The sequence below is a fragment of the Pseudophryne corroboree genome, chromosome 9, assembly GCF_028390025.1.
Source record: "Pseudophryne corroboree isolate aPseCor3 chromosome 9, aPseCor3.hap2, whole genome shotgun sequence".
NCBI classification, from domain to species: Eukaryota; Metazoa; Chordata; class Amphibia; order Anura; family Myobatrachidae; genus Pseudophryne; species Pseudophryne corroboree.
In genome coordinates this window covers 184,849,613-184,862,280 of record NC_086452.1, presented here as the reverse complement: position 1 = coordinate 184,862,280, position 12,668 = coordinate 184,849,613, and the positions used below count along the sequence as shown (strand labels likewise).

General features: G+C 42.2%; 1 pseudogene; it reads right to left on the bottom strand.

Moving 5' to 3' along the window:
* Window positions 1-432: 432 nt before the first annotated feature.
* LOC134957823 (dimethylaniline monooxygenase [N-oxide-forming] 2-like) overlaps window positions 433-12,668 on the bottom strand; it is a 65,474-nt pseudogene continuing 53,238 nt past the window's right edge.

The following is a 12,668-nucleotide window of genomic DNA, read 5'->3' as shown; positions in this document are numbered from 1 at the left end:
TGTTGATTTTTTTTTCTCCATTTGGCTACAGCAATGCTTAGGTTAAGTGGGACTCTTCCTTAGCACTTTTAATGTACATCTAGGGGAGAGTCTCACTTGTCTTCAGCACTAAAAGTATTAGTGAATACCACATATGAATACTCGTGGATGTTTGTTATTCCTATGTTAGACCGGATGTCATTTAACTCAATGAATAGGCTTCTGTTCAGCCCATGGTAAGAATAAGAAAATCTCCTGAAAAGGGTGCCTACAGTACATTTTGCATTCAATCCAATGCACATTCTGTAGCAATGACTTTATAAGAGTAGTTACAGATTACTTTTGAGACACTTTCCTGATTAGCATGTTTTTGCAGTTAAGAAAAACTTTTAAAAATTGCAAATTTGTTATGATTTTCAAAACACCTGTGCAAAACAACAGTGTTGCTATTTGATTAACCATTTTATATATCACAGAGTAAAGCTTTGTTACTGTACATTTCAGTTTTTAAGCCAGATAGCTACAAGCAACACCAAAAAGCAATAAAACCAGAGCGTCAATGATGCCAGTGGTGATGTAGACTGTCGTTTTGCCACTCGCGTTCTTAGGGGCTTTTCAACACGGTCCCATTGGGTCAAAATGGCTTCTCGAGCTCCAGACCACTTGCCAGGACCAGTCAGACGGAGTTGGTAAGAATTGAAGGGGCCAAAAACAACTTTGAATGCCAGAAGTGGGTCGGTTAGGAACATCTTGAATATGTTTGGTTTCACCCCTATATCTGAAGCAAGATTATCCAAGTATGGAATGTAATATATACGTCGAAAATTATTTTTAGCTGTTGCAAACCTTAATGGAAGAGCAAAAAAAAGTTTTAATCAATGAAAAGATTTAATTTCAGCATAGTTGTCAAATTGTAACAATTTCCAGAGATACTTTTCTGTTTCGTAGGTGTTTAAAGCTTCACAAACATGGTACAGTCTAGAGTAGACCAACATTCATGTACTGCATAGAAATTTCTGTGACAAAACTTACATCTGAGTTGGCCCGGAGGTGTAGGTTGCTGGCAGATCTCAGGCATTTTCTTAAAGGGGCAATCATTACAAGGCAAAACCATGCTTTGTAAATGAGTGGTGCTTTATAAACCTGCACCTCCGGCCAACTTGGAAAGCACTACATCCTGCCGTTAGAATCCACTGCAAAATGTGAAATTCAGCATGTTTGTAATAAAATGTTTTTAGTTTTAAGAAGTTTTTCTTCTGTATGATTTATGGATAAGCATTGTGTCCAGATTAGATGCAGGGTCTACATCGCCTTCACCTGAAAATCACGCAATTGTGCATGAGGGGTGGTGGGCACAGAAAATCAGATCAGTGACATAAATGTTGGGATCCAGTTACTATGTTGACGTTCATAATCTTGACACCACAATGTTGACACAAGAATGTCAACATGGTTCAATATGTTGCCAAACACCATGCCGATATCCTACAGAGTTACTGTAGCTCTTGTTTCAGAAATATATAATTATATGTACTATTATCATGTAGCAATAGACCAATGTACGACCCAAAGTTGGTACTATTATCATGTACTGTAGTGTTAAGACCACCATATCAGAGATGCTGCAAAGTGGCCTTTGACTACACCTTGGGGGTCACTCCGAGTTGAACGCACGCTAGCTGTTTTTAGCAGCTGTGCAAACGCATAGTCGCCGATCACGGGGGAGTGTATTTTCACTTTGCAAGTGTGCGAACGCCTGTGCAGCCGAGCTCTGCAAAAACATTTTCTGAGGTTTCAGAGTAGGTCTGAACTTATTCAGCCCTTGCGATCACTTCAGTCTTTTTGGTGCCGGAATTGACGTCACACACCTGCCCTCCAAATGCCCAGACACTCCTGAGTTTTCCCTACCACTCCCAGAAAACAGTCAGTTGACACCCATAAACGCCCTCTTTCTGTCAATCTCCTTGCGATCGGCTGTGCGAATGGATTCTTTGTTAAAGCCATAGCGCAGCAACGATCCGCATTGTACCCGTATGACGCGCGTGCGCATTGCGGTGCATACGCATGTGCAGCAGAGACCTGATCGCAGCATAGCGATCAACTCGGAATGACCCCCCATATCTTTGCAAATATGAGTAACTGAGATCTCTGCAATACTACTATCATATAGGGTGTAAATCTAATTTGCTTGTCCATTACTGTGTGCTGGGGGATTTCTGTTTTATCTTGTCTAGTTTAGCCCCTCCCTTGCGAGCAACTGTAGTGGACCAATAAACTGATTGCTTGCCATGTTTTGCATATTATGTTTTTGGAAGTGATGGTCACATAACCATCTGGATCCGGAAGCCATGCTTTTGCTGCTGCAGCAATTGGGACTAGGGGGTATATTTACTACCAGTCGATCTTGGTTTTATTTAAAATGAACCAGAATAGAACCAACATCCCCACAAAAGCGACTACAGTGGTTCTATTCCAAATAGCAAATTTACTAAAAGTAAATTTTGAGTTCCTTTTAAAAATAGCTGTGATGTGAGTTCTATTTTAAAGTTCTAAAAGTGTTATCAATTTTTTCATCAAAAATTGATAACATCGATCACACATCAACCCAATATCAACTCAAAATTGACCAAAAATATTTCTATTGGCCAAAAACAGGTCACATACACTGTATTACCCACAAACACCTTAATTCCTGGCCTAAATTGTATCTCCGCCTTTTTGTTTTTCAAATCATTGCTGTGCCTTTCAATGTCATGATTTCTGAAGCCAGAGTGCCCCATGGTAGTGCTTCTCTACCATGTTTTTTCCATCATAATGAGGCTTCAGACAATTTTACATGGAAAAAAAATCAAATAGATCTATTTCTGGTGGTCCTGTTAAAAATGGTGATGTTGGGTCGATTTTGAGACGATTTTCAAATCAACTATTAGTAAATATAGGTTAGGAATTGAACTTTTTGTTAAAGTATAGAAGGTTCTATTGTAGTCTTGTTTGAGTGTAAAGTTCTATTTGGGTCAATTTTGAGTCGATTTTGACTTTAGTAAATAGCGGTCACTCAAAATCGACTGAAGATCAACTGAAAATCGACTGAAACACAAAATCGACTGTTAGTTTATATCCCGCAAGATACTGTAAGTGTTCGCTGGGCCACTAGGGATGATATGTCAACATTCTATCATGTTGACATGTCATCAATGTAGACACGATGAATGTCAATATGGTCAATGTCAACATGCTAAGCATGCTGACATTCTGCATGCTGACATTGTGACCATGTCGACATTCTCATGTCAACCTGATACATCAATATGATAGCCATCAACCTAACATACCATTAACATGAATGTCTGTTAGCATATCAATATGAATGCCTGAATTAAGTGCCAGTCACTTGAGTTCATACTACTTTAATGTGACTACTACATATTATATAACCCAGGCCCGTATCTAGTGTGGCGCAGGTGGTGTTTAGTAAACAGCATTTGCCCTGTGAGGGCACTATCTGCATCCACTCCAATTGGCCACCTATGTATGCGCTGTTAGCTGCAGTGCTGGCCACTGTATACATTACAGCAGGTATTGCTAGGCAGTTAGACTCTTAGAGTCTATCCCCGATTTGCTCGCCCCCCCTTCTCCTCTCTTGCAGTGTGTGAAGAGGGAATTCTGGAGCCAGCTGCTGACTGCTGCTGTTCAAACACAGTATAGGTACTCCTGGGATAAGGTGCTCACACACACCCTGCTCACTGACACTACACCCTGCTCACACACACATACACACACACACACACACACACACACGCACAGTGCCCACTGACACTACACCCTGCTTACACACATACACACACACACACACACACACACACAAACACGCACACACACGCACACACTGCTCACTGACATTACACCCTACTCACACACACACTACTTACTGACACTACACCCTCCTTAAACACACAAACTGCTCACTGATAAAAGTCCTGCTCACAAAAACACACACTGCTCACTGACACTATACCCTGTTTCAACACGTATACACACACACACCGCTCACTAACACTATACCCTGCTCACACACACACACACACACTCACACACTGCTCACTGACACTACACCTTGCTGATGCACAACACTGCTCATTGTCACTACACCCTGCACACACACACAAACTCTGCTCACTGGCACTACACCCTGCTTAAACACACACACACACACACACACACACACACACACTGCTTACTGGCACAACACCCTGCTCACACACACACACACACACTGCTCACTACCACAACACCCTGCTCACACTGTGCAATAACAATACATACTGCTCACATACACACTCTGCTCACTGACATTACACCCAGCTCTAACACACACTCTGTTCACTGACATTAAACCTTGTGAGGGGAAGGGGGGGGATGATGATGAGGAGGAATGAGGTATAAGGGCTCTATCTGGCATAATGTTTATAAGGGGCTCTACCTGGCATAATGTGTATATGGTGCATACCTGGCATAGTGTATATAAGGGGCTCTACCTGGCATAATGTGTATTAGGAGCTTTATATGGTATAATGTGTATAAGGGGTTTTACCTGGCATAATGTGTATAAGGGGCTCTACATGGAATAATGTGTATAAGGGGCTTTATATGGTATAATGTGTATAAGGGGTTTTACCTGGCATAATGAGTATAAGAGGCTCTACTGTGATGTAATGTGTATAAGGGGCTCTACTACCGCCCGGAACAGATAAATCCCCCACTAGAACACTTGGTATGTTTTGTTAATATTCTAATAATGTTGACATTTCATTATTGACAACATTCTGCCTATCGACATTGTGACCATTCTCATGTTGGCATTATGAATGTCGACATAATGAATCTTGAAAAAATATAACACACCTGTGTGTGCATCTCACAGCAGTTAAACATACTATACAGTAAGTTATGCATGCTTAAAAAGAGAAGACATGTCCTTAGATGCATTATAATGGAAGCATTAATAAATATATAATTCATTTTTATTTTGTAACAATTATTAAATATTTTATCTATAAAGGAAGTGTCTCTTATCTCACCATTTCTTTCTATTTTTCTCATCCTTTATCATTTCCTCCTTCATTTCTTCTGCATTTGGAAGATTGTGTAATCCTGAAAATGATTGTAGAAAAATAATTTACTGACACATTGGGGTCATTCCGAGTTGATTGCCGATTTTCGCAGCGCAACAATCAGGTGGAAAATGGCATTTCTGCGCAAGCGTATGCCCCGCAATGCGCACACGCGACATACGGGTACAAAGCTCTTTGTGGTTGTGCTCAGGTTCTAGCAAAGTTTTCCTTCGCACTGGCGGCCACAAGAAGATTGACTGGAAGGGGGCATTACTGGGTGTCAACTGACCGTTTTCAGGGAGTGTTTGCAAAAATGCAGGCTTGTCTGAAAAAATGCAGGCGTGGCTGGGCGTTCACTGGGCGGGTGTATGACGTAAAATCCGGACACGAATAGGCTGAAGTGATCGCAAGCGCTGAGTAGGTTCAGAGCTACTCTGAAACTGCACAAACTGTTTTTGTAGAGCTCAGCTGCACATGCGTTTGCACTTTTGCTAAGCTAAAATACACTCCCCAGTGGGCGGCGGCATAGCATTTGCACAGCTGCTAAAACTAGCTAGCAAGCGATCAACTCGGAATGACCCCCATTGGATAGGATAAAGTTAGAGATATCTGTTTTTATAGTTTTCCTGTAAGTTTACTCATTATTATCACAATCTCTTACCCTTAAAGAGTCTTGTAGCCCATCGAGACTGAAGTTCAGCAACGACCATGGTTGGCCCAATTGGGAGAATAAAGGAAATGAATGCTATTGTGGGCTTTTCAATGCCCAAAGGAATGATCTTTTTGTAGAAAGAGCCTTTGCTTTCATCAATCTTCACAAGTGAATCATCCAGAAAAGGAAAACTGTATGTATATCCTGTGGCAAGTATGACAACATCAAGGTTGCTCACAACAGAACCATCTGCAAAATGGGCTGATGTCTCCGTGAATGATTTAACTTCTGGCTTGATAATAATTGAGCCCGACAGAACACGGCATTAATAAAAATATACTGACACATCACTAATTTACTTAGTAATTAAAATAATGGGCCGAATGTAATGATAGCCGAGTTGGCCAGAGGTGCGGGCTTCCAGCGAACTTGGAATTTATTTTAAAAACGTCAATCATTTGCAAGGCAAAACCATTCTTTGTAAATGACCGCCGCTTTAAAAAAAATTTATAATGTATAAATGAAATAATCCTAAAGCTTGGTTAATGTCCCAAGCAACATAATATGAGTAACTATAATGGACAGATGAGTACATGGGGAGTAATTCTGAGTTGATCGCAGCAGGAACTTTGGGGGTAATTCCAAGTTGATCGCAGCAGGAAATCTTTTAGCACTTGGGCAAAACCATGTGCACTGCAGGGGAGGCAGATATAACATGTGCAGAGAGAGTTAGATTTGGGTGGTTTATTTTGTTTCTGTGCAGGGTAAATACTGGCTGCTTTATTTTTACACTGCAATTTAGATTGCAGATTAAACACACCACACCCAAATCTAGCTCTCTCTGCACATGTTATATCTGCCCTTCCTGCAGTGCACATGGTTTTGCCCAACTGCTAACAAAGGGGGTCATTCCGATCCGTTCGCTCACTGCGTTTTCATGCAGCAGAGCGAACGGGTCCCTGCTGTGCATGCGCCGGCGCCTTTGTGCGCCTGCGGGACGGCCGACGGCCCTAGCAGGGCGGCGATTGCCTCTGCTTGATTGACAGGAAAGTTGATCGTAGCTGTGCAAAATTTGCACAGGTACGATCAACTCGTAATGACCCCCAAAGTTCCTGCTGCGATCAACTCAGAATTACCCCCATGGTCTTTTAGCAAATATCTGCTGGTTAACACCAACTAAAGAGAAAAAAGTTTCCATATTGTGATGCATTTCATTGAGAAGATAATTGTTGGAGGATAGCATTGAAATAAAATTTTGATAATTTTATTTACTTATTTAATGTTTTTGGTCTTTAGCAGATTCTTCTTTTACACAGTACGGACCTAGGCCCTCATTCCGAGTTGATCGGTCGCAAGGCGAATTTAGCAGAGTTACACACGCTAAGCCTACGCCTACTGGGAGTGAATCTTAGCTTCTTAAAATTGCGACCGATGTATTCGCAATATTGCGATTACAAACTACTTAGCAGTTTCAGAGTAGCTTCAGACTTACTCTGCCTGTGCGATCAGTTCAGTGCTTGTCGTTCCTGGTTTGACGTCACAAACACACCCAGCGTTCGCCCAGACACTCCTCCGTTTCTCCAGCCACTCCTGCGTTTTTTCCGGAAACGGTAGCGTTTTCATCCACACGCCCCTAAAACGCCGTGTTTCCGCCCAGTAACACCCATTTCCTGTCAATCACATTACGAATGCCGGAGCGATGAAAAAGCCGTGAGTAAAAATACTATCCTCATTGTTAAATTACTTGGCGCAGTCGCAGTGCGAATATTGCGCATGCGTACTAAGCGGGTTTTCATTGCGATGCGATGAAAAATACCGACCGATCAACTCGGAATGAGGGCCCTAATTCAGGGATGTATGTAAATCTCTAATGTTTTTAGATCTGCACATGCACAGGAGCCGCACTGCACATGGGCCCTCATTCCGAGTTGTTCGCTCGCAAGCTGCTTTTAGCAGCATTGCACACGCTAAGCCGCCGCCCTCTGGGAGTGTATCTTAGCTTAGCAGAATTGCGAACGAAAGATTCTCAAAATTGCGAATAGAAATTTCTTAGCAGTTTCTGAGTAGCTCGACACTTACTGCGATCAGTTCAGTCAGTTTCGTTCCTGGTTTGACGTCACAAACACACCCAGCGTTCGCCCAGACACTCCCCCGTTTCTCCAGCCACTCCCGCGTTTTTCCCAGAAACGGCAGCGTTTTTTCACACACACCCATAAAACGGTCAGTTTCCGCCCAGAAACACCCACTTCCTGTTAATCACACTCCGATCACCAGAACGAAGAAAAAACCTTGTAATGCCGTGAGTAAAATACCTAACTGCATAGCAAATTTACTTGACGCAGCCGCAGTGCGAACATTGCGCATGCGCAGTTAGCGGAAAATCGCACCGATGCGAAGAAAAATAACGAGCGAACAACTCGGAATGAGGGCCATGATCAGATCTGGGGCTGCAAGATTGCTAGTAGTGCTCCTCCAAACACTGCAGCATGCCTGACATATTGCTGGCATTTGGGGGCAGTATCAGGAAGTGTCAAAAGAAATGGGGGCATGTTGGTCCCATTTTCTGGGCGGGCCAAAGCAAGTGGCTGCATCTTTGTACACTGGCCTCAGCTGCCTGATTCAACCTGAGGGTTACTCAGTTGCCTGATGGTCATGCAGTTGATCTGATACTGCATCCTTGGATGCAGCAGCGGATCACAGAAGCCTGCAGTGTGCGTCTTTTAACTCAAGACACCTCCTGTATCTTTTGCATATTTTAGCACAAACTCTGCATACAAAGATGCCATGCCTGTGCTATGTCCAGACTCCAAAGAAGTGGCTATGCTGTGTCCATCCATACAAATGGCTGTGCTGTGTCCAGTCTCTATATACAAGTGACTGTGCTGCATATGTCCATCTAAAGTGGCTGTGCTGTGTCCATTAAGCGGCTGTCCAGTGTCCAGCCACTCCAGTGCTATCAATGGGAGTAATTCTGATCCGATCACACGCTACAGTTGTTTGCAGCGGTGCGATTGGGTTAGAACTGCGCATGCGCCGGTTCTGCATTGCACCGGCACATGCCAGATGGCCAATGGCCGTCGTTGCCTAGCGATCGCCTCTGCCTGATTGACAGGCAGAGGCAGTCGCTGGGCGGGAGGGGGTGGCACGGCGGTGTTTGCCCACCATTTTTGGGGTGCGGTCCAGCCAACGCAGGTGTGGCAGGGGGTGGGCCGCAGCGGCTGCGTGATGTCACATGCAGCCGCTTCAACCCAGGGCAGCGATGAGTAACTCCCGGCCAGCCGCAGGAGCTGCGCTGGCTGGGAGTTACTCTTCAAGTACAAAAGCATCGCCACTGAGCAATGCTATTGTACTTGTGAGGGAAGGGGGGCTGGCCAGACATGCGGGGCGGACTAGCTCTGTGCTGGGCGTCCCCCCGCATTTCAGTGTCAGTGATCATAGCTGTGCTAAAGCACAGCTACAATCAGGTCGGAATGACCTCCAATGCCCCTATCCAGTGTCCATCCGCTTCAGTGCTGATGATGATCCGTCCAGTGTCCATCTGTTCCAGTGCTGCTGATGCAACTGTCCAGTGTCCATCTGTTCCAGTGCTGCTGATGCAACTGTCCAGTGTCCATCTGTTCCAGTGCTGCTGGTGCACCTGTCCAGTGTCCATCTGTTCCAGTGCTGCTGGTGCACCTGTCCAGTGTCCATCTGTTCTAGTGCTGCTGGTGCACCTGTCCAGTGTCCATCTGCTCCAGTTCAGATGACACACCTGTCCAGTGTCCATCTGCTCAAGTGTTAAAAAAAAATAAAAATTTTTACAAAAGTTTTAAAAATGGGAAAAAAAAATTAAACGGTCAAGAAAAGTAAAAACAGTTGAAAAAATATTAAAAGTATGCTCCACTGTGTATTTATAAAGTACAAGCACTGTGACTTCGCAGGCCATACACCACTGTGTATTCATAACATACGCAAATGGAGCTGCACTCATCTAGTGTGGCTCCGTCGCAGGCCCGGCGGGACTAGGTGTTCCGGCGCCTAGCCCCACTATGGGAGTACACAGAGACACTTCCATTAAAGTGATTGGGGCGCGTGTGCAACCAATAACCGGATTATAAGAACTGTGGTAAATGCTCCTAGGATGTGTTAAGCATTGGCAACTTTTTAGTTAGAATCCACAAATATATGTTTTTATATATGTGTATAAATAAATAACTTTTTTTATATTTTCCAATTGTATATGCGCTCCCATTCTCTCTATATAGGTATCTTCTTCTGCCTCTCATTACGATGCAATATGTTTTCATACAGAATCTAGAAGAGATGTAAAAAATGATAAAAACCACTAAAGCAGTAGAACAAACTGTGTATTCAGAACCATCACGCATCCCTGAGGAAAGTCTAGAAGTGTCAACATTAGCTATGTGTGAGTCTGACATTTCTCACACTGTCCTCATAGAGAAGCCTCTTTTGCATCCTTCCACCATTTCTTCATCATCTGCACATGTGGGGAGCAGTACAGGTAAAGATGGTGATGAGGACATAATAGAAATTGAGGATGCTTGTGTGGACTTGGAAGAGGATGAGGGGGATATGTGTGTACTACTACTATCTGACGCTGAAGATGAGAATGTTGATGAAGTTGTTTGTGTAAGTCAGCCACCAGTGATTGCAGTTCTTGCCTGTGATAAAAAGAAACCATTGTAATGCCTGGGCATTAGACCAAAAAAGCCACCTCTTGCGTGTGGAATTATTTGCACCCAAATCCTGACAATGTTGTGAAGGCATCTGCTCCATTTGTGAGGACAAAGTTAATAGAGGTAGGGACGTTAGCCATCTAGGCATCTCCTTCATATTAAGTCATTTGTGGCGAGTTTAAGAAATTTATTTTACAAGATTATAATGTAATTAACACTCTCATCATCAACCTCCTCATTAGTGATCAAAGGAAGTCCTTCCCCCCCAAAAAAAAATGTTTTGCAGGGGCCCAAACAAACCTAGCAGTTTGTTAAACTGTGCATGTCCTTTTTAATATCAAACATAAAAGTTGGTGGGTGGGCCCAAGGACAATTCTATCTTGCACCACTTTTCTTTTCAAAATGTGCTGTAATTTTGGGGGTCATTAGGGATGGTCTTATTTGCAGAGATATTTTTTAAAGATCATAGCTCTATTGTCATTATGGGCTGCATTTTTGAGGGGCATTGGTTACTGTCTTATTCTATTATTGTCTTTTTGCCAACAGGCCTCACCTCACAGAGGACCATACATTTGCCAGTGCCTACCACAATCAATTAATCAATTTTTTTTTTATTCTTCTTTTATTGTCTTTTTAACTTGGGTTACTTTTGCTGCTTAGCCTTGTTTGTTATTGCCCCAAGAGTCCTAATTTCAGTTTAATATCAGCAACATTGCATCATTTCAACCAGAACAAATATAGAGAACTAGAAAGACGGTTGTGGAGTTGGGTGCACAGTATCAATTAATTGGATTGATTGTCAAATATAAAACATAACTTTTATTATTTATATTAATATTCAGAAGGTCCTTGTCTTAGGACACATACAGCAAAATATAGAGGTTAAAAAACATGACATATACAAACACATAAGTGATATAGAAGAAAAAAGAATGTGAGACAGATTCTTAAAAAGTGGGATCACCACAATGACTCCTGCAACAAGTATGATTGTTTATATGTGGGACGTTATCCACTCAGGATACAGCTTGAATCACATTTATCAGTTCTAGATATATTTAATATCGTGTGGAGCGATTGGGTATAGCCACAGATGGTGGGGTATTTCTAATGGGACACTACCTCTGGTGCGTAGATGCAATATAATGTGTGATACTGCTAGAACCTCTTGCCAATCTATTAATAATGGATTACTCTTAGGTAAAAATCATTAACTGAATTGATGCTGAGAATGACATCATAAAGAAAATTGTGCCACTGGTGCCCTATATTAAGTGTGTGATGTATCCCCTTATAGATAACTAGTAGGCGAATCCATAATGCTAGAGGTGTATATGTTTGTTTGACAAACATATACACCTCTAGCATTATGGATTCGCCTACTAGTTATCTATAAGGGGATACATCACACACTTAATATAGGGCACCAGTGGCACAATTTTCTTTATGATGTCATTCTCAGCATCAATTCAGTTAATGATTTTTACCTAAGAGTAATCCATTATTAATAGATTGGCAAGAGGTTCTAGCAGTATCACACATTATATTGCATCTACGCACCAGAGGTAGTGTCCCATTAGAAATACCCCACCATCTGTGGCTATACCCAATCGCTCCACACAATATTAAATATATCTAGAACTGATAAATGTGATTCAAGCTGTATCCTGAGTGGATAACGTCCCACATATAAACAATCATACTTGTTGCAGGAGTCATTGTGGTGATCCCACTTTTTAAGAATCTGTCTCACATTCTTTTTTCTTCTATATCACTTATGTGTTTGTATATGTCATGTTTTTTAACCTCTATATTTTGCTGTATGTGTCCTAAGACAAGGACCTTCTGAATATTAATATAAATAATAAAAGTTATGTTTTATATTTGACAATCAATCCAATTAATTGATACTGTGCACCCAACTCCACAACCGTCTTTCTAGTTCTCTATATTTGTTTCGATATTTTGGTTGTAATAGGGTCGCACCCCCAGAGAGGCCTAAAGTCTAATCCAGACACATGTATATTGGGGTTTCATTGATTCATTTATTATTGAACTAAACCGTTAATGTAGACCATTCAAGTGTGCAGATGTACTTTTCTTTCTTTTGTGTTCAACTAAATCATTTCAACCAGTCCTGATGTCAATGTATGTACAGTCAGGGGCTCAACTAGAACTTTGTGGGCCCTATAGCAATATCATGGAAGGTCACCCTCTCCAACCCCCCAGCCTTTGTCACTACAATGCCCC